Raw genomic sequence first — 24,241 nt, forward strand, 5'->3', positions numbered from 1 at the left:
AGCCCCTAAAATAAAAGACTCAATCAAATAATGGGCAAGGGAAATAAATAGCCACATCACAGAAGTATAAATGATCAATAAATACATAAAGAAATGTTCAACATAGCTGGCTATTGAAGAATGTAAATTAAAATAATACTGAGATTCCATCTTATCCTAGAAAGAATGGGCATCATCAAATAAATACTGGTGTGACTACTGGGAAAAAACAACCCTTTTAAATTGCTGGTGGGAATGTAAAATGATGCAACCACTATGGAAATAAGTATGGAGATTCCTCAAAAAACTAAAACTAGAAATTGCATTTGACCCAGGTATGTCCCATCTAGGTATCTTCCCCAAAGGGTTAAAGACATTGTATTACAGTGATACATGCATACCTATGTTTATAGCAACACAATTTATATTAGCTAAATCTTGAAAGTAGCCTATATGCCCATCAACAGATGAATGGATAAAGAAAGTGTGGTATTTATATGCAATGGAATACTACTCTTCCATAAAGAAAGATAATTTTGAATCATTTTTAGGAAAATGGATGCACTTGAGACCATCTTGTTAAGTGAAATAAATCAGACACATGAGTTTAAGTATCACATAGTTTGCCTTATATGAGAAACCCAAATTATAAATAAAGAACAAAATAAAAGATAGATAATAGGATACAGGGAGATACATATTTTTTTTCTCAAATGAAAGAGGATCAAGAGAAGGGGGGAGGTTGCACAGGAAGAAAAGGTCCAAAGGGGTAAGGGTGGTGGGAGGGGAAGGGGAAAGGAAAGGAGAGAAAGGAAAAATTATGAGAAAAGAAAAAAACGGAAATGAAGTCTATGTAAATAGGGAAGAGTGGAGGGAGTGAAGGGCACATAGGTAATGGGGAAAAATAAGAACCAAGATGCATCATGTACAGGTACAAGCACCCAATGATAAATGTAAATGTTTTGTGTACCTAAAATGTACCAATAAAAGAATTTAAACAAGTGAACAAAAAAGAGATGGAGGGAGGGAAAGGGGATGAAAAAAGAAATTGTTATGTTATGTACATGCACCAATTCTACACAAGGAATGTAAACATTATGTACTGCTAACTGTACTAATAAAAAAATCTCAAAAAAATTTACTGTGAAAGACACATTGTCATTAATCTCCTTCAAAATATTCCCCCTCTCTCTGAACACAGTTATCCTATCATTCTTGCCATTTTCTGAAGCAATTCTGGAAGTCTTCTTTCATGAGTGTCTTTAAGAGGTGCGAAGTAAAGTGAATACTGCTGCTGAGTGCCATCGAACAGAAAGGCAGCTATGTGAAAACATAACAGTGTGTCCTCATCCACCTTATTCACCAGATGTGGCAGTATGAAACTTCTAGCTCTTCCCTAAAGTCAAAGTGACCAGGAAAGGTAAACATTTTGAGTGGATTCAGGATATCAAGGCTGCCGTGATAGTGCGATTAGAGATACTCACAAAAGAGGACTTCCAGAACTGCTTCAGAAAGTGGCAAGAACAATGAAATAAGTGTGTTTGAAGCTAGCCAATTAAAATCACAATGAGATATCAATATACATCATTTAAGACATCTAAAAGAAGAATGAAGATATCAGTTTTTAGTGAGAGGTAAAGCAAATGGAAGTTTTGTACATTGCCAGTAGGGATGCACAATGGTATAGCTAGTTTGGAAAGCAAGCTGTTTCTTTCGTAATTCTACATTTAGGTACCAAGTGACCCCACTATTCCAATTTTAGGCACTTTCTTAGGAGAAACAAAAACATATATCCATGCAAAGAGTGAATGTGGAGGATTACAGTAGTCTCAACTGCAATAACTAGAACTGAAAACACATCTATTCATGAATAGGTGAACAATTAAACAAAGTGCTGTACATGCATACATTGGAATGTTGCTCAACGATATAAAGAGTGGACTATTTATACATTCAACAACTTGAGTAAATATTCAGAAAAGAGTTAACATAGTAGACCCAAGACTGCTATTCTTTTATTTACAAAAACAGAACTATTTATTATTAACATATCTTTTAATATTATAATTTTAAAAAATAATTTACATGGAAACAGTCACCAACTTATAATGCTTCACTTTAAACTTTTCCAAATTTGCAGTGATGTGAAAGCAATATGTATTCAGCAGAAATCATGTTTAAATTTGGATAGTTTTCAATGTGCAGTATAATAAATACCCTGATACAGAAGACCCCAGAAATTCACATTGTGGTTACATTCCTAGAGTATCTGTGAATTGTCAAAAATTACAAATTTCATCTGTGGTCAGAAAAATGCCTATAAATTCCTTTTATAGTTTAAACCCTAAATATGCTGTTTCCTGCAGTTACATAATTTAATTTAATAAAATACTGTATTAATATAGTCTTAGAAGGTGCAGGGTGCCTTGGTGGCTTTTTAGGGATCTTAGGGTTTTAAGAAGAACAAAACTAAGATAGAATATGGAAGAAGAACACTCGAGATAACTACGTGTGTTACAGCAACCTGTTATGAAGCTGGAATGCTGGGGCATCTGCTGGAGATCGGTTTCAGGGCAGCAACCAGTCAGCAGCAAGGAGAACTGAATAACACTGTTGGATTGGCTACGTGCAAACCTCTCCCCTCCAAAAAAAATAATTGCAGAGGATATTTGCTCTTTCCACAAAATTGCAGGGGAGTTAGGTTCTAAGGAAAAAATCCGTGAACAGCTGAGGCCATGGACTCTGAACTGTGATTTTGCAGGGGTATATTGCACTCTAGTGATGGTGGGAAGCAGCAGTTTGTGGTCTTTTAGACCACACTAAAAGACAAGTTCTTGACTAGCATTCAGGAACTTGGATTTTGAGAGAGTGCTACAGTTTCCTGAATTTGTAAGAATGGCTTGGTGTGCCTAACCTGTTTGTGGAAACAATAGTGTTTATGCTGTACACCTGCTTTCCTTTGAGGAGTCTGGAATTTTGGAAGGTGCTGGGCAAGTCTGTGTATGTGGCTCACTCCTTAATGATAACCACAGACACCAAGTCTCTAATACACTTTCTTGTAAGTAATGTTTCATATATATATTGTCATAATTTATCAGTCGAGGAATTAAGTGTGTCCTGTGTGACTTCGCTGTGAGAGGATGTATTAGTTCATTCTCCACCACAGCTTTATAGTCCATGGATGAATAACTGAGAAATTAATTTTGTAGTTATTGTAAAGTTTCTCTTTTCTGAAACATCTTCTATTGTTGGCTTTGGCTTGGGAATTGCAGAATATCATTAATCCCAATTTGTATTCTCTGTCTCTTTGGTCTTTAATCAGAACTGCCCTTCCACAATGGCCTCAGGTCTTTGGACAGCAGGAGGTGATGGCTCCTACTTCAGAATTCAGTTACAGACTCCTGGCTGACCTTTATTCATGATTCCCTGCTCTTACCTCTTTGCTCCTATCCTTGATTCTACATCTCAAGCTTCAGCTTCTGTTTCACATTTCCTATGGAGATACTACCTCATCTGGTTTATGATGTGGTTTGCATATCAACAATGTTTCTAAAAGTTCTTGCTAATGGCACAGTTTCCAGGGTGAGAGGTTGTGGAAGCTTTAGGATGTAGGATTTTGTTAGAGGTCCTTTCATTACTGGGGACACGTCCCCGAAGGGTTAGGGGATCCAACCTGTCCTCTCTTTCTGTGCTTCCTGGAGAAGAAGAGGGCAGTTTGCTAACCTTTCCTACCATGTTACCCTATTTTCTCCAGGGCCCAAAGCAATTCAGCTACCTGATCTTGGTCTAGAAACTCCAGAACCACGAGACAAAATAAAACCTTTCCCATTTGTAAATTAATTGCCTCAGCTATTTTATAGCGACAGAAAACTGACTAATACAGTTTCTTCATCCCAGCTCATTATCTTTGGTTCGCTACTTATATTTTGACTATTGATTCTGAGATTCTTGGTAATGACAGCACTCATTCCTCTGGGCAAGAGACCCTTTTTCCACCAGCCCAGGCCTTGTAAAATTCTAATGGCTCCAAATAAACCCCACTCTCCAGAGAAGAAAAATGAAACACTGGAGTCAGTGAACCAGGCAACTTTTAAAGATTAAATCTAAATTAAAATAATAAAAATGATTGTCTGCCACTGTGTTTTGATGGATGTGACTTATTGCTGTTTGGAGCTCTGCTGTACATTGTCTGCTATTGTTACATTTGTCATATCAATCAATCAGAAGCAATTATGCAACTGCCACCTCCATCCTTTTCATTTAGCAAGACTGTCTAATTTTGAAGCTATAAATATCCTTCATATGTCTCTTAGTTTATCATCTCTCTTCGCTTTGCTCCTTTTCCAGCATTTTTGTTGCAGGGACTAATATGGCTTGTGACATAGTTAAATGTAGAGGATATTAAGAAATTAAAAAATATTGGTTGCCTTATTCTGAAGCAATGGGGAATGATTTTTCATAGTGATACCTAGAATGTGCATTGCAGCATGGATTATGTAAGGTATTTTCAGATGAAAAAAGGTGATTTTCTTAGGTTGTGGACTTGAATATTATCCCCAAATTGTGTCAGAAATAACTTTACTGGTGGAGATAGTGAAATCACAAAAAACTTTTACGGCATGTTGTAGACTTGCAGTCTGGTCAGGAATTAGAGTCCACATTTAATTTTTCTTTCTTACATCTACTTATACTAAGGAATAATAGTAAAAATTATTTTTTGCTTCAGTAGCATTTGCAGTTTTAAATTGGCATCTAAAATCATGTGTCCAAAAGCCTCATCTTTATGGAGTCAGAGAGTTTCGATGTGAAGGCCAATTGCTAAGTGTGTGCTTAGCCTTTGGCTGTAATTCTCTTTCTGCCCTATGATCTGTTTTTATTTAATGGATATGATATAGGAAGAGAGAGATGAATTTCATGTCAGCTTCTAGGAAAGGTAGGAAGTAAAGATATCTTGAATTTTATGATAACGTTTGATGAGAGGTCAAATCTTGTGTCAGGACAGTCTTTCTCTTTCTTTCTTTTCTTTCTTTTTCTTTCTTTCTTTCTTTCTTTCTTTCTTTCTTTCTTTCTTTCTTTCTTTCTTTCTTTCTTTCTTTCTTTCTTGAGAAGGATAGTGATGTGACCATTTAGCACAGCAAGAAAACTCAAACAAAGTCCAGGAAATTTTTAACTCTATTTCTAATTGAATAAGCCATCTTAAGTAGTTTTTAAAAGTAAAATTAAAAAGCTATAAGTATTAGCTGCTTTTCCTTTGCTGGGACAAAATAGCCACTGCCTGCATCTTAAAGGAGGGAAGGTTCATTTGGCTCAAGGTTTCCTGCAGGGTCTGTCCAAAGTTGCCTTGCTCCAAGGCAGAAATGTATGGTGGAAGGGCACGACAGCAGAAAGCTGCTCTTCTAATGGCAGTCAGGAAGCAGAAGGAGAAGGGAGGAGCTAGAGACAAAAATAAATATTCTAGGTCACACCCACAATGGTCTACATCTAATTAGAGCCCACCTCACAGTAGCACGTTCAGCAGCTGAACTTATGAATGGATGAATCCACTGATGAGTATAATGCTCCTATGATAAAATCACCTTCCAAATACATGAGACTTTTGAGAGATAGTGTAGATCTAAACCATAACATTCTACTCCTGGCCCTCAAAATGTCCATCTCATTATGTCAAATGCATTTAATCTCTCTCTAAGAGTTGATAATGTTTTAACAGTTCCAGCATCGCAGAAAATTGCAAGTTCGAAGTCTCCTCTGAGATTCAAGACAATCTCTTAGCTGTGAGCCATGGTAAAAATAGAAAGTTAAGTACTTCCAACATACAAGGGCTCAGGATAAACATTTTCATTCCAAAAGAAGAAATAGGGGGATAAAAAGAAATCAGACCAACACAAGATGGAAACCTAGAAAGGAAAATTTTAATGTATTTTATTGTTCACCACCTGAGAAAATTGTGATAAGATGCAAATTTCAAAGAACTTGGTTGCACTCCACATGGCCTCTCTCTTAGGATGGCTTTATTCATGGCCCATTGCTTTTCTCAGCTGACTTTCTACATTCCTGGCATTTCTAGCTTCCTGTGTTCTGCACTGCACATCTCAGAGCTTCATGCACTGCCCTCTCAGGGACTGCTTGCCTGATCTCCCAGCCTTCCTTTGAAATCTATGTGGAAGCTTCTCTTATTCCAGAACTGTTGCATTCTGCCTGCCTGAAAACTAGCACCACGTGGATGATGGCAAGGCTTGCTGCCAGTTGGAGCCAGGTCCTCTTAGATCATGGTTGTAGGAGCCTGAGTGCCTGGATGTCTGAACATAGTGAAATCAATCTGATTATACCATTTCCCTAGCTGGCTTATCTCAAGTGAGGGTGGAGGGGTGGGGTGGGGGTCAAGATTTGTCTTTTCAAATGAAAGCTTTACAATTTTTCACCCTTGAGTTTGTAAAGGTGGGGCCTTCACGATTCCTGAGATGCTTTCCAACTATCCTTCTCATTATCCTGAGGCAAAGTACTTGGCTTCTTTTTAATTCTAATCTTTGCAAGAATTAAGCTTTTTAAAGCCCCAACTCAGTCTGTCCTTTCTGGGTGCCAGTAAAATTTTTCAAATTTTCAGCTCTGTGTTTGGTCCTGATTCTCACTGTTGATCTGGCTTAAAGCAGTTAGAAGTACTCACAACACAGACTATGTGTTGGGCTGCTTTGAAATTTCCTCTGCCAGATTAATTAATCCACCACCCTTAATCTTAGTTTAGCAGTCTTAGGACATAGGCAAAATACAAACAAATTTTCTTCCATATAACCTCTAGTCCAACGGCCAGTGGAATCTTTGTTCCCAGCTGAAACATCCTGGGCCTGGACTTTACTGTCTGCATTTCTATCAGCATTCTGGGTTTTTGGGCTCTAAACAAGATTCTCCCATAAATCTCTGCTTACTCTGCTTACAGCACTCTAATGCTTTTCTGGTCAACATTTCCAAAACTTTTCAAACTTCTTCAGCAACCCAGTACCAAGGCTTCTGAACCACATAGATATAGTCACACAACCCCAGTCTTGGTACCAATTTATATATTGGCTTTCCCATCACTGGGACAAGATATCTGATACCTGAAATTTAAAGAGGAGAGGTTTATTTTGGCTCACAGTTTCAGTGGTTTCACTCCATGTTTGTTCAGTTCCAAGGCAGACAAGAATAAACCCTTTCAGGTCACACCCCAGTGGTGTACTTCCAAACAGCTCCATTTTCTAATAGCACATTCAGCTATTGAACTCATCAATGAGTGAGTCCACTGATGAGTATAATACCTACATGAGACTTTGGGGAGGCATTATGGATCTAGACCATAAGAGTATATAAACTTGGAAAATATACTTAATTTGTTAAGCCTCAGTTTCTTTTTCTATGAAATGGAGATAAGTGGAAACCAAATGATAACATTGCATGTAAAGTATCCAATCCCATTTAACACTGCTCATGATTTTGGCAAAACTAATTTTGCAAAGGTAAGTAGGAATAGTTTCACAAAATGGATATGTACTTAACTTTTTAAAAGAGAATAGTACAGTAATATATTGGCTAATCTTGCTAGCAAGTTGTTGAAACACAACTGAAATTGACATAATCGAAAAGGAACATTGGTCCTTTATCATTAAAATTTATGTGTAAATCTTTTCATTCAGAACTGGCTGGGTGGAAGACCTCACATGATGGATTTAGATTTGATACTCTCTTTCTTTACCATTTATTTATGCTTTGTCCCACACAGAGTTCACTTGCAAGCATTCTTTTGAAAAGCTAGTGTGGCTGGAAACTCCATACTTAACATTCTATGATTCCCACTTCAACTGAAAAAGAGGTTTTTTTAACTCCTATCAGTTTTTCTCAAGTCTGCAAACTAAGTATCTTTGGAACAGCTTATGTCCTAAACTCATTCTTGAATCAGGGACTATGACATTGAGAATTTATCTTTGTCCATTTCCTGCTGGAATTACCGGATATCACATACTGGATAATTTATAATGAACAGAAATTTATCACAATTCTGTAGGTTAAGATTCTGAAATTGTGGGGAAGCTATCTGGTGAAGGTTTTGTAGCTGTACCATCCCATGACAGAAGGGCAAGGTGATGGTGAGAGAGAAAGACAAAAGGAATTGAACTCATCTTTTTATAAGAAAACCATTCCTGGGATAATGGCTTTAATCCATTCATGAGGATGGTGCCCACACCATCCAAATACCTCCCATTAGACCTACTTCTTGTCACTGCTGCATTGAAGATCAAGTTTCCAATACACAAACTTTGGGGAGTGTGTTCAAACCATAGCAGGATTCACTGCTCTGCTCAAGGAGGCATGTGACATATGTTTACATCTGGAGCCTGAGTGAAGTTATACCAGTCAAATTACATGAATTAAGAGAGTTAAAGTTGTGATTCTCCAAGGAAATTTTTTTTCTTAAAGAGGGAATAGATTCAGAGCAAGAATTGATAATAGCTGGAAATTATTTAGTGCACAGTAGTTTGCCAGGGTCTTAATGACTTTATGTATATTTTGTTTTTTTAAACATTAAAATAATCCACTCTTCAATTAAGAAAACTGAAACACAGAGAAGTAACTTGTCTGAAGTTATGCATGTTAGTAAGTGGCAAGCATTTTTGGTGCTGGAGTTCATTTTCTCTAAATCACTAGGCAACTTTGCCTTTTGGGATTACAAAAGTCTACTTCATCCCAGCACTGGGGAGGCTGAGGCAGAAGGATTGTTGGAAGTTTGAGGCCAGCCTGGGTTATGTAGTGTGTTCAAGGACAGCCTGAACTACATAGTGAGACCCTGTCTCAAAAAAAAAATCAACTTCACTCAAGCTCCAGGATTGCAGCTATCAACTTGACTCTTTTGTTATAAGTCAATGGATATTGGACAAAATTCTTAACCTCTGATTTTGTTTCCTTGTCTATAAAATAGTGGTGATGGTATTGCCTGAAAGACTAAATCATTAAGTATACTACTAAAAATAGTAGGCACTATAATTGGTAACTAAATGACAATCAGGTTGATGTGTCTCAGTGCTTAGAGTAAGTCCCAAGTCCTCTGAATTTCAAAGCTACAAACATCATGGAATGTGAAACAGGGTTTTCTTCTCTACTCATCCAGAAAATGGTTAAAAAGTAGATCTTACTTACTTCTTATTCTTTTCTGCCTGATTTACATTTTAGTGATTGCCTCATCACTGATTTTACTTTAAATATAGAGGTGTGACTAAATAATTCTGTCTTGTGGCATAAATTAAGAAAACTAATGTACTTAAAATTATACTTCCCCCTCCATTTTCTCTTCCTTCTCATCAACATAAAATACCACTTACTGAACACCTACGCAATGTGTGGTTCCATTCCTTGTTTTTCTTTAATTTTCTTTGCTTTTTCTAAAATGTCTTCTATTACAGAAAGGAAATAAAATCACTGAAAAGTTGACTTTTTTTAAGTAAATAAGGGTTTTTATAACTTTTGAAAAGAGATAGTGTAAATATATATTTTAGTAACGTTATCGTAAACATCGGGTGACAGTAGTTTCTTAAACAGTGAGCATATACTTAAAATAATGAGACAAAATGTTAAATGTTTGGAAATGACAGAGACAACTATTGCTTGTTTTTCTGTTTCTTTGGGTACCTATCAAAATATATTTTTTTCTTCATAGTGTTTCCTCTTGATTTTATAAAAGAGATTTTACCAACTCCTTTAAAGAGTAAAAGTAACAATAAAAATATTGCATGTCTCAAAGTCTGTGTGTTGAAACAGGTAACTAATAAATGATAACGTCTTAGTCACTTTCCCATTGCTGAAACAAAATACTCAATGCCCACAACTTAAAGTAAGAGAGATTTATTTTTTCTCATGTTTTCATTCCATAGTTGGTCAGCTCCAAGGCAGGAAAGCATGGTACAAGGGACTGTCAGAAGAAAGGTGCTCACATCATGGCAGTCAGGAAGCAAGTTGTGGGGAGGGGTCTCCGGGAAGGGTGATACATCCTACCAGGTCATGCCCCCAGTGATCTGTCCTTTTTGTCCAGGTCCTGGCTCTAAACCTTGTATTTAGCCTTGGCACTCCCAGGAGTCAATGATTTTTTTTAAAACTCCGCCTATGAATGCATGAGGCTTTAAAGGGACATCTAGATATAAACCATAAGAGGAACTTCCTCCTTGTTTGATCAAGAGGATGATTGGGAAATAATATTTATCTGAGACCAAAGAGGACACTAAAAGAATGTTTTATCCTATAATGTGAAATGTCTGGGTCAAGTTCATTTCATATTGCTTTTTTTTTAACTTGTGTTTTAGTTTCACTTGGCCTGGCACCTGGTCATCTATGATCACATAAAACTTGTTAACATAGACTACATTGAATTTTTCCATTTGAGGATCTTTGGTTTACATTCTCTGAAATGGTGCATAGAAAAGAGGATCATCAGCACTTCAGGCAGGTGGTGGCTCATGTACCAGCCCTCAGTATGTCACCTTGGTAAAGTTACATGAGTAATGGACCAGTTTTCCTGATAACCTGTTAACCAAATACCATAACTATTTTGGCGGGGCCAAATTTACTTCTAAGAGCATTAACAAAATTGTTGGTAAGTTTAACAGGGATATGAATTACACTGAGGTTGATGTGCTAGCTGAGAGAATGGTCAAATAATTTAAAAAGGATAAAAAGCTTCCATAAGAAATGGTGTAATATAGTCAATATTTTGACTTTTATTCATATTAGCATTGTTTCAGTTAATTTCTTTTGGATGTGAACTTGGATGCCTTTGAATGTCACTTTGTATTTTTTTAAACATCAAGCACTTTTGATATTCTGTTGCCAATATCTCAAATGACATATGAGCTTTCAGTTTGTATCTGTAGCCATTTAAAATTTAAATTACATTCAAAAGCATGTGAAATAATCACAAATTTAAATTAAATTAAATTTTAATTTTAAATTATATTGAATTCCAATTTTAAATGAAATTAAATCTTTATTTTAAATTAAGTCCAATTTTCAGCTATTTTAATTAAAGATATAATTGCATTAAGTATTTAAATTAAATTAAGAATTTAAACTTAAATCCAAAAGCATCTTAAATAAAAATAACTTGAAAAAGTCTCACCACATAGGAAATACATAAATTCTTTTTGCTGTTAAGAGGCAACTGAGATTTGCCAATATGTTTTATGTTTATTGAAATGTGGGATATAAGAGAGTGTATAAAAAAAGTTCAAGATGAGTAAAGAAAGTGAGGCTGTTCAGAACATTTCACTATGATAGATTATATAATCAGTACCTCTAATATTTCTGGGCTATAAATCAGAAAATAAAAGGAAGAACTTTACAAGTGAACAAAAATATCCTAAAATTACTAAAATCTGACAAAACAGAAATATTGTTAAAATGGGTTTGGAAATCAGAAGAGACTGAAAAATTCCCAAAATAAACACTTACATTTCTGTTTTGCTAAAAATTGTTTTGTTAGCAGAAACCAAAACTCAATCTTCTTTTTAAGTTCTTAAAATATTTATTTCATTTTATGTTTCCTCATCAATTAAAGCTGTAAATAGCACTTTCACTGAGCCAATAAGCTTAATAAGTGAAATATATTAGACACTTAGAAAGTTAAATTTTGCTGAATTGATTTTTAGGATACTAACTTACTATCAGTTGCTAATATCAGTAACCCTCATTTGCCATTTCTGTAAAATCAGAATAATAATATTGCCTGGTTCCTTTGTTCTTTTGTTTTTCTCTTGTATTATGTGTATATTTCCATTAAAGTACCTTGCATTTCCATTATAAAACTGTGTATTCTCAAGACCTGATACATGGTAGATTAATAACATTAATTACCAGCTCTTTATGCCAGATTTTGTGAAAATGCTTTACCTTATTATCTCATTTAATCTTAACAACCAGTCAATGAGAAAGAAATAAATACTCAGAAAAATGACTTATGAAGAAAAGAAAGGCAGGTAGCAAATAATGGAGCTGAGCCTCAAACCCAAACTGTACCACTCCAGTGTTCAACTTCTTTATTGTTCAGCTAAGATCAGGCAGAGTTTGCTGTGTTGATTTCCTACAGATACTAATAGACCAACTCTAGTTCATATTTTGCTCTTGGGACTAAAAAACTTCAAAGGTAAGGTCTTCTCAAGAAACTAATATGGCGCATGAATACAGATATTCCTCTCCTGCAGACCATGTGAGCAAGAGAAGAGGAAATATTGTGGACAAAGTAATCAGATGATTAATCACAAGATAAAATGAACAAAGCAACACCTATGAGTGAAGACAGCTACCCAAATGCACTTATGTTTTGATCCACAATAAGAATGGTGTGGATTATTCTGAAATCAACAGAACTGCCAGGGCCATTAGTCCCCCTTGCTTCTCCTTTGCTTCTGTAGAGTTACATAAATTAGATTTGTTGCTGCTGTGTGAGGAGCTAGGGCCACAGGCACCAGTTTCTCTCTATTTGCAGGAGGATCTTGATTCCTTTGTCCTTTGCAGTTTACTGCTGTCTATGCAATGCACTTATCACATTCTGAAGACTGACAGAGAGCACCTGGCTATCTTTCAAGACTGAAAGCCTCAGCTGATGTGAAATGTTGTTAGCATATCCACTGAAAAGGATTTGCTCATCCAACTACTCTTTACATATTTAACATATTCTTACTAAGTTTCAGACACAGCTAAATATCAGGGCTACAAACAATATTGTTCCTTTCTTTTGGGGTTAATAGTCAAATAGAATAGACAGGCAAACAGAATATTAGCATATAATCTGATAAGTATAATGTAACATATACAAAGAAATGATATGATCCAATATGTATTGAGAGCTTGATTTATGCTAGACATTTTCCCATCATTTTGCATGCACTGTGTCATTTTATTTTGTAGAATCCTATGTGGCAGTTACTTTTAGTATATTGATTAAAACAAGGAAATCAAGACACAGAAATTTTAAGTAATCAGTTCAAGTTCACACAAGAAGCAAAGAGGGGAACTTATATTGGAGTGCAGATAATCTATTAACCAAAGGCAGGAGCATAAAACACAGCAATGTAAAGCACATCCTCATTGTATTAAAGTTGTAATGAAGAGTGGAGACTAAAATGTATGCATTTGGATAAATACAAAATTAAATAAGCATGCTTTTATTGAGATAGCGACACACAGTGCTTAAGAGCTAGACTGCTGATTGGATCTGGGCTCAGCCTCTTATTACTAGTGTACAATCTAGGACAAGTTATTTAACCCACTGAGGCTTAGTCTTCCCATCTATAAAACAGGATAAAATTAGTATATTGCTCATAGGCCTGTGAGAAAAGTTACATGATACTAATGATATTAAAATAGAAAAGGGCTTGGTGATTAGTAAGGATTGGTCTATAAATATTAGGTCTTATTAAATGCTACTGAAGATTTTACAAATTATTTCCTTATAGCATAGAAATTAGTACATGTACTCTGATTTCTTAAGAGGAAGTAAAATATAGTAGGGTAAAGTAACTCAAAAAGTGGTAAGCAGAACAAAATGTCAAAGCACCTGCACATAATGGTGCTAAACTAAATAAGCTAAACTCTAAACATGAAGAAATTTTACATATTTGTTTTCATTTAAACATTACTTAAAAGGCAGGAACTTATCCAGTGACTTCCAAAATGGGAGGATGAGGAATTCAGAGAACTCCAAGGAAGAAAAATGCAAAAATATTTGGGCTGTATATATTATAGTCAAACTTCTAAGGCCAAAGAAAGAGAAACATAAAAGCAGCAGAGAAAAACAATGCAATATATATGGGGGAACAATGATATGATAAATGACATACAACTCATCAGAAACAATGGAGGTCCAAAAGCGGTGGAATAGAAATGCTTAAAGAAAAAGATCTGTGGATCATGACCTGCATCATCAGCAGAATTATCTTTCAAAAGTGAAAGTAAAATGAAAACACTGCAGTAAACAAACAAACAAAAAAATGCCTTGTTAGGCGGTTTGCATACAGTATTTGATTTAATTTTGGCCACAAGGCGGTCTTTTCTCTTTTTCTTTTTTTAAAATTCTCATTTTGTAAGAGGTGCTATGAAACCAAAGAAAAGCTGACTTGCCCTAGGCCATAGAACAAATGAATGAAACCTGAAGACAAGTCAGTTCGATATCAAAGGGCATTTTCACTCATTCCATCTTCTTAGGTTTCATTCCAGGTGTTTCCCTCCCTTCAAGCTACTTTCCTTAAATTAGTCTACCTAATACTGTTTGATAAATCCTAAATATTGGTTCCTTGAGGTTAAGTTTGAATTCAGAATCTTTGAATTACTTTTTCTTAACTGTAACATGAAGACCAAATTCTTTAGCCTGATTTATAAGGGCTTTTATATTTTGGCACTTAAGTAATCATTTCAATATGATTTTTTAAATATTTCTCAAGTTGACTGGTTTAGCTCATGTCTGCCAATTCTCCCTCTCCATCAGTAGAAATCTACCTCCATTTAGGGAGAGGGAAAAATCAGAGCTTTTATCTTTGAGATATATATATATATATATATATGATATATCTATCTATATCTATCTATCTATCTATATATATAGAGAGGGATACAGAGAGAGTTGTTGTTCCAGTTCAGTTGACTAGTATATAATATACAGAGTCCACTAAAAATGTATACACCCTTCAGGGAAAGAAAAACTTACACAAATATTTTAACACTAAATTTATTGAAACATCCTGAGGTCAATAAAAGTTACTTTTGGCCTCTATAACTACAAGAGGTACTCAAAGTGGTGAACATTAGCTTCCAGACATTTATTAGTATGGTGAATTCCTGCTTGGGTAACCCTTGTTATTGAGGTTGTTGCACATGCATTTTTAATTTCTTCTCTAAAGGCTGGCAATGTAATGGGTTTTCTGCAATATACAACATCCTCTAGGGTCCCTCATATGAGGGTTACACTATTTGTTGACAAAAAAAAAAAATCATACTATTTTTCTTTTCCTCAAGTGTGTATGCATTTTTTTGCAGACTCTGTGCATACTCTGTAAATTTATATATATATATATATCCCTGTCATATGTATGTATGCATGTATGTATGTATGTATCTATCTATAAAGGCATAACTGGATTGGAAGCAAGTCATGTCTTATTTTTCTCTGTCTTCAGCAGGACCTAGAGTAGTACATTCCATATTATAACAACACATTACATATTTATCGCATGATATTTTATGGCTTCCAGTTAAAAATGCAACATTAAAATCAAGTAATAAGAGAAAAAAATCACCATATCCTGGCATTTAAAGTGATCCCATTTGGTTGGAAATTTGTCAGTTTTGGGTGTTGTTAAAATCAAATCTGAAGGAAACAGAAACTTTTTCTTTTTTCTTCTTCTAGTCTCAGTAGACTAACAACATTTTAAAACCAAATACTTATGAATTTCTTCTCAACCATCATTGTGCAGACCCAGGGAAAATCAAGACAGCTGTTAGTGGTCATGGAAACTCACACATCATAAATTTCCTAAACTAAGATGGTAGTCAACTACAATTTGATGGGAGAGGTATGCCAGTTTCCTTCGGATTTAAAGTGTAAAACATTGTGAAATTCACATGCCTTATTATGAAAAGTGAGCTGATCAAATTAACTTGCCTCAAAAATAAACTCTGAGATAAATTTTAAGAGTGGTGGGGGAGGGTAAGTGTACTGTTCTGGAAACATTATTGATTTCATAGATGAAACCAAAGACTTAAAAAAACATAGTTGGGAAAATTTATGTCTATGAGTCAGCTTGTTTCTTAAAATGTGGTCATTCTGTATTGATACAATTGGGTCAGTCATTAGTATGGATGTCTCTGTTTATGTTTTTTTTTTCCTTAAGCCTCTCCTTTGATTTTTCATCTCTCACTTTACAAAAAAGAAACAATAATCCATATCTTATTGAGAGTATTCTTTGCTCCAATATATACCAGTTTCATATATTTTATTAAATATTCAATATGCCCAAGAATGTCTCCATTTATTTAGGTCATCCTTTTGGCTATATACTCAATTAGTTTACCAAAAATAAAACACAGTAAGGAATAGTAATTGGTGATTGGTAATTGATGATACTTCACTGGAAGTTTCCACATTTTAAGGGAGGTCAGCAGAGGCAATTGTGTAGGAAGAAGTGGATGAGATCAGGTAAAAAATAGCAGAGAACAGTTGTCTTGGGAAAGCAGACAGTAGAGGCCGGGTCTTATCGCTTGTACTTAGATGTCCTCCCAAGGCCTCATGTGGTCATAGGTGGGGGCTTTTTCAGAGGTAGCTGGATCCTGAGTGTGGGATTGATTCATGGTGCAATGCTAGGATTAAGGATGCTAGGATTAAGGGTGAGTGATTACTAAATCAGTCCATTGATTGGTTTGGCACCACCTTAATCCCAGTAGCATGGATACAATATAAGGGACAGAAACAAGCTTGTTTTGTCTCTTTCTTGCTTTGTTAACTTCTGCCCACCATGAACTGATTCTCCTCTGTGATACCTATCTGCCATGCCACCCTGCCTTGGAGCTAGCTGATTATGGACTGAAACCTCTAAAATCTGTGAGCTAAATGAACATTTTCCCCTTTAACTTTGGGTGTTGTGTATTTTGTCTCAGCAATGAGAGAAAAGTAACTAAGATATCCGGTCTTCGTATTTCTGATATTCTTTACTCTTACTCAGATTAGAGACAAAAAAGGCACAAAGCAATGACAGCAATTCTTCCTCCTCTCCTGGAAACACATCCAGCCAGGAGATCCAGAATCAGTATTTAAGCCAAAAAAATCATAATGAGGTGAAACCAAGCCATAGCTTGGGATTGCACACCCTGTTGTTGACAGCAGGCAAACTGAATAGCCTTTTCATTCATCCTGCAGTAAAGCGATAAAGTAACCAGGCATCTTGTGAATAGCTGGACTCGCATCACTCACTGGAAGGGTCTTACTAAGCTTATTGAACTTCTCTCTTCAAGCAATGGGCTACATGCTAGAGATGACCACTGGTGAATAAGATAAACATAGACCATTCCTGTCATTGCCAAAAGATTGGTAGAAAGAACGAGTGTGATTTTTCTTTATATCTGAAATTAAAGAGAGTATATCTATATATCATCAAAATTGATTTTGTCTCTATTACTGTAATCACCTAGGCATAAACCCCTAATATTTAGATGAGGTTATCTAACAGTAAAACAACATATATGTATAAATTTTGGGACTTACAACACACTTTCACCTGTGCTGTTCTTTTATCCTCACTGAGTCTCCACTTTCTCTCCTGGAAAACAAGGTATAACAATAACTCTCTTGCATTGATAAATATAGATATCTAGCCAGCCAGCCAGCCAAAGATTATACTGTCAGTTGTGAAGTTCTGCATTTGATAGATGCTGAACCTAAACCTTAGAGAGGACACATGAGCTGTTTGTGGTTGAATATAGAACCAAAAGAAAAAGTAGGACTTAAAGTCTTTGAACTCTAAAGACTATGATTTTTCCATTTTATATCAGTTTTTACTCAGTTGAGCCATTAGTCAAGTGGAAGTCAGGAATACCCTCTCAGAATTTCTCCAGACTTAGTGTTTCAGAAAAGCTAGCCACATTTGACTCATTTTAGAATCCATATAAAAATGGTGCAATTGAACAGGAAAAGAATAAAGAAGAGACAAACAAGATTATTTTAAGGTAGTAATAAGATTTATCAACTACCCTTCATTTTTTGCATATCCTTGTAGTCACTATACAAGAATGCACTGTTTCCTGCCTGTTCTTATTTCCTTAAGCCTTATAAGTCATGGAGGAGTTGCTTTTGATTTTATTTCACAAAACATTAGAAAAGGAAATGACCTTTGAGACTACGTGGTCTACCCTTTTTAGTATTCAGAGGAGGCCATTTCTGGAGATGAAAAAAAAGTCCTAACAATGGAAAACAGTAATTTAGTGAATTATTTTCCACAAATAATTATTTACTTATAAAATGAACATTGATTGGGTCGGCTATAGGATTATAATTGGAATTTTGTCTGAATTTAAATGTAGACGAGACTGACATATTATCACTTGGGGCCCAATAGAGCTTTTGCAGGGCCTAATATATTATAGGTTCCTAAAATATTTTCTGAATGAAGAGATGGATGACTTACGTATATACTTTGAAAATAAACAATTTATTAACCTAAGACCACTATCCTCATACTCATGTCAGTGCCATCCTCAATGAAGTTTATTAAATTTATCCCATAGATATTTGTAATATGATGGAAAAGAATACCTATGGTGAAGAGTATTGGACTTTTGAAATTAAAAGAAATTTGTGTAATAATTGAAGTTTGATTGTATGTATATATGTGTGTCTACCAAAGAAGGAAATGGATTTGTGCCTAAATAAAAGAAGGAAGGAATGTAAGGCATTACCACTTACAAACATGGTGCTGACATATAAAGAAAATGGAAGTAATAGTAATCAATACTAACTCTAGATAGTTCTATCCTATTATTTGTTGATAATAATTTGCCTGCTGCTTTTTGCCTTTTGGCTCAGATAATAGTTTGCCAACATGTAGGAGTCCAGTTATAGGTGAAAATGAGGTGGTGAAAAATATTAATTATTTTATGGTATAACAGTCCATGCCTTATACCTGCCACAATTTTTCAATATCAATAATAGAGAAAGCTAGGATAATAATAACTAACATTTATTGAAAATTTACTGTCTTCCATTTGTGATTATATGATTTATGTACTTTTAATAATTTTACCTTCATTACATAGGTCTCTGCTATTTTGATTATTTCTATTTCACAGAATAGATTAAATTGCTCAAGATCACTCAGCTAGTATGTGGGGGACCTAAACTCAGGCAGTCTGATCTCAAGGCTGTGGTTTTAGGTGCACTGTTGTGCTAGCCACCAGAAGCTCTGCTGTAGAAAGAAATCTAGGAATGCAGTATAAAAACCTTTATTGTACAGGGGAGAAACCTCAAGTTCAGAGAAGACTAGTGACTTGTCTAGGGTCTCATAATTATTTCATGACAGTGTTTGAACTATGACACTGTGTTCTTGTGTGAAAGACTGAATTATTTGCAGCCAAGTCATGGTGATAGTCCCCTGCAGGTACAGTGTATTTTCATTATTGTTCTCATTCATAAGTAATTCTTGAAAAGCTGGGGAAATGGGGTGACCTATACAAGTTGTCTTAGCTAATCTTTCATCACTGGGACAAAATACCCAACACTCTGAAGATAAAGGAGGAAAGGTTAATTTTTTTGTTCACAGTTTGTAGAGGTTTCAGTACATAGCTGCCTGGCTCTGAGGCAGGACAGCATGGCAGAAGGGCCTGGAAAGGAGGCTTGCTCATGGCATGGCAGGCAGGAAGCAGAAAGGGATCAAGGGAGGAAAAGGGATAAATACTCTTTTAGGCCATGCCCTAGTGACATACCTCTTCCCTCCAGGCTTTACCTCCCAACATCAAAACCACCTATAAACTTATCAGCGGACTAATCTAGTGGCAAGTATCACGCACCCATGGTCCAATCACCTCCCAAAAGCCCCAGTTATGAGAGCGTGAGCTTTGGTGGGACATCTAGATATAAACCATAACACAAGTATTTAGCTTTCTTTCCTTATACAGGACAATTAAGTAATTCTGTGAATGGAAACATCATTCTTTCAAGCTCTGTGAGTTCCAGTTTCCTTGGAGGAAATATATGGCATCAGAAATACATGGCTGCTCAGGTGTCTTATGTATGTGGGAAGATAAACCAAAGAGAAGTGGAGTGATGGCTTTATACTAAGGGAATTCACAAAAGAAGCAGGATATCAAAGAAACTACCTTATTTCTCCCTCTCCTTATGGGCAGTGGTCTCCATCTCTCTCCATGCTAGAAGATAACCTGTCCACATTGTTCCCAGGAAACAGATTCTGCAACCTTCCTTGTAGTTACTGACAAAATAATAAGGGAATCCAGAAGGTCATACCTGGTACCATTTCATCCTTCTAACTAGAAAACTCCTTTGGCAAATGTTTTCAGGCTAACTGGGGCATGCACATCAAAGAGAATTTGACTAACATGAAATGTCATATTTCATGGGGAGTTCAACAGGGCGATTTATCACAATTGACCCCATCAGAGGAGGACCAACCATCATTAGAAGACCTGGGGTTGCTAAATGCCACCACATTTGGCCATAAAATTTATCATGTCAAGAGATCTATAGTGAATACTATACACTGTGAAATATGGCAGTGCCGCTGGGATATTTATCTTTGTTGGACCTGACAGGTTAGCCCTGCATTTCTACTTAGTCCACATTCATACCCTAGTGCAATCTTTTATGAGTCATCCGGACAGTCTGCTTGGAAACATGACTTGCAGTGCCAATAAGCTAGGACGGGGAGACTAAAAGCCCACACATACACACATCTTGTGGGAATGCTCTGTTAAAAACTAAAAATTATTTGGTGAATTTCATCTTTCCCAGATCATTATTTTAAGAACAATAAAATACTAGAAAGGGACTAGTTAGGCTCTTGACAAAGCAACACCATTGGCAAATCAACTAGCTTTTTTTTTTTTTTTCTCATTTCACAGAAAAGAGGGAAAGGGAACAGGCATAGTAGAATTCTTGCTTCATTTCAAGTCCTTCCTTAGCCAGATGGTGAAGGTGTTCAGTGGACATTCATTTAATAACACTATATTGTATGAGATGGCTATGATTTCCTAAAGCCTGGGTTATTGTTTTTTATTTTAATAAATATAATAAATATTAAATTATTTAGTAGAAGAAATTAGGAATTTAAATTCTGAACTTCTTCCTAGGGAGGGAGATTATAAGATTACCCTAGAGCACTGCAAAATGTGTGAAGAGTTTAAGGGAAAACTCAGAATTAGACATTATAAATGTTGGGTTTGAGTCTTACCCTCATTATTTGAGCTGACTGATTTTAGGTAAATTCTGACACATCTGAAAGTCTCAGATCTGTGAAACCTTTGGGTAAGTAACATAAACTCTTTCTTGAAATTGTTATAAAGATTAAATAAAATTTAATGTATTTCTGGAATATATATATATTCATAACTTGAGAATGAAAGAGGACTAGATTTAGAGTTAGAATGTGTGTGTAAAATTCTAGATTTCCAATGATTGAGTGATAACAGGCAAATCATTTAGTTGTTCTAACCCTCAATATTTCATCTATTAAAATAAAGAGACTAACTGTTATAAAGTTTTAATAAGGTGAATATGACAGTCTTGAAAATTCTAAAAGTAGTTTATAAATGTTTACCAATTTATACTTTGTTATGGAAAGCATATTCATACCATAAAAAATTTTGTATTTGATTCCAGGCAATTTGAGTCTGAGGGTTCTGCTTTTAAGTAAGCAATCCCCAAAGTAAATTTGGTTCATTGGATAATTTGGATTTTATATATGCTTTAGAATGATGGCATACCTAGAAAACACATAGCTGTCCCTGATGCTGAGTAGACAGAACTTTCTCCCTGAAGTCCTTAAAGAGAGTCGCTATGACCAATACCCTCAACATCATTCTAGTAAACATAAAGATAAATTTCACGGGGTCATAAATTAATTGTTTATTTAAGAGCATTTAAATATGTGGACTTGTTGCACGTATTATTCACTGTTTCTTAATAGTATGTACATTCAGGTTTCATTTTCTTTGTTTCAATTGTTCCATCATAAGAGATCCTTATTTCTTTTGTGCCAGTTGTAAACAAACTCTTCTGTAGGACTATCCAAAGAATATCATCTTCTCCATCAAAAGATCCCAGTCAAACCCAGTTGTCCCTTGTGCATGTGGCTTGTATCTTTATCTATGATCTTTATTTTATTCTACCTTTATAGTAAATTATCTTACTTTTTCCTGAGATTTTAAGTTTTTTTCAAAAGTTTTTTGGGGGAAGGGTTAAGAAAAATGACTTCTTATATTATAACAAGTATAAATTTGAAGCATTACTAAGATAAAAAAATATATATGCAAGAGTCAGAAGTACTGGATTAGGTCATACTTTTGTTACAAAGGACATCTGTGATTTATCTTTCTATGGAGAAACCATAAGTTAAAGCCAAAAATAGTCTACCTTTGCTATTTTTTTTGCTTCTACAACCTGATCTTTGCCCCAGCTACTCCATAGGAAAAAAAATGTTCTGTAAGTGGCTGCTAAAGAGAGCCTTAGTGGAGAATCTGATGGTTAATTCTCCCCTCCTTCCATCGGTGCCTACCCTTTCCTATTATTATAGGGCTTTACTGCATCTTTAAAATATCACAGATAGGTCTCAGGAATCATCAATCGTCATTTTGTTTCCATAGATGGATAAATCTTGGATCTTATTGCTCAGACTGCTAAACTGTTCTTTTTTCAGAGATATAGATACCATTGAAACTTTTCTGATATTCTTGCTTTTAACTCCTGTGACTTGATGAATCAAAGAAGTTGGATTTGATACAAATGCAACCATTCCATTGAGAATTAACTCTATCTCTCTGAACTTGAGAAGCTACACAAGCAATACGTGGCTTCAGCAGAACTCTGAAGATGCATTTTTCACATAAGAAATTTCTGGTTTCAACCAGAGAATCGTTCTTCTGAAAAATGACATTGATGGGGAACCAAGCCTACGCTGACCTCGTGTCATAACAGAAGCTCTGTGTAAGGCCCTTTATTGTGTTCAGTACATGACCACAGCATGTTAATCAGAACCAATTCCTGTCTGTTTCCCCACCATTTGTCAACTTGAAGCTTCTCCTTTTTCTTTCCAAGCAGATAATTTTACACTGATGTTTTATTCTTTATTGTTGTTGTCTAGAATGTTTAAAGTCTGATTCACGGGAACGGTCTTTATTCTCACAGTAGATGCAACAAAGAGAGAATGTCTCAGTCCTTATTTTTATTGATAAAAGCATGTTGTTGGGCACTGCTACCTGGCCATTTTTTCTTGAAGATGTGTTTGCTTCCTTTACTCTGTAAGGCTTTAGTCTCTTTCTGTGTCTCCAGCCTCTGGACGAAGACCTTTCCTGCCTTTTAAAATACCTTTCCTGCCTTTTTTTGGTATCAGAATTGAACTCAGGACCTCACACTTGCCAGGCAGATGCTGCACTGCTGAGCTACATTCCCGGCCCTTTCCTTCCTTCTTTAAAGTGAGTTTTTCTTTTCTCTTTTCTTTAGCTCCAGAATCATGTACATAACTGATTTCTACACATCTCCTCTTAGAACTTGTAAAGACATTTCAAACACAATAAATTGAACATGTTCTTTTCCCCCTTACCACTGCTATGTCCACTAGTTTTCTGGACAACTTATCTGGTGCCCTAAGTTACTATTTCTCTTCTGGTTCCTATTTTGTTGTATAAGTAACCACTGAGCAGCTAGATATTGGAAGATCTTTGATCACTTTTCCTTGTCTCTCACTGTCCTCATTCATTCCATCACCGTGAGCTACCTCCTAAGTATTTTTCAAAGCCATTTACCATGATCATCACAACTACTGCATAAGTTCAGAGCACTATTATTTCTCACACTGTTATTTCCCAACGATCTCTTCATTTATTTCAGTCTCCTTTTATAACTATAGGGTTGGGAAGAAGAAAACTTTCTAGGAACAGTTAGAAATGTAATAAAGCTTTCAAAAGTGCTAAGTTTCAACTTACTGTTTTCTGATAGTTTTTTAAAAAAAATAACTTAAAAATATCCAGGTAGAAAATACAAAGGGGAAACAATGTAAACATTTTGAAATGTCAACCGATAATGACACTTCAATTACACTATCCTGTGGAGAAAAAGACAATGATCAAATCCAAATTATCTATATGTCAGATAAATTTTGAGCACACCATGTCTATTTTCATTTTTACTGTGCTTCCTGAAGGCACAGGGAATCTTTCTAATCCACAAAACCTGCTCCATATTGAAAAATGTTCTGCACTTTTCAGTGGCTCCTCCCCACTGCCTTGGGATAAGCTCTAAATGTCTTATTCGGCTTATAAAGAGCTATGTGATGTGGTCTCCATTTACTGCTGTCCTCACAAACCCTTCACCCCTTAGCTTAGCTGTTTGGCTAAGTTTAGTTTAGTTAGTTTCTTTTAGTTTCTCAAATTCGCCATGTTCTTACCCTCTGCATTCTTCCCTTTTAATCTGATTGACTACAGCTGTGTTGTGCTGTCAACTATGTAACAACTGCCTTTTGGAGGTGGTGCAAGGGAA

General features: G+C 35.6%; 1 pseudogene; it reads right to left on the minus strand.

Annotated features, from left to right (window-relative positions):
• Window positions 1–24,241, minus strand: part of LOC101717920 (5'-nucleotidase domain-containing protein 1-like) — a 79,907-nt pseudogene that overhangs the window by 55,426 nt on the left and 240 nt on the right.

The sequence above is a fragment of the Heterocephalus glaber genome, unplaced genomic scaffold (assembly GCF_053883595.1).
Source record: "Heterocephalus glaber isolate CG9 unplaced genomic scaffold, H.glaber_assembly_v1.0 deba00001608, whole genome shotgun sequence".
Lineage (NCBI taxonomy): Eukaryota > Metazoa > Chordata > Mammalia > Rodentia > Bathyergidae > Heterocephalus > Heterocephalus glaber.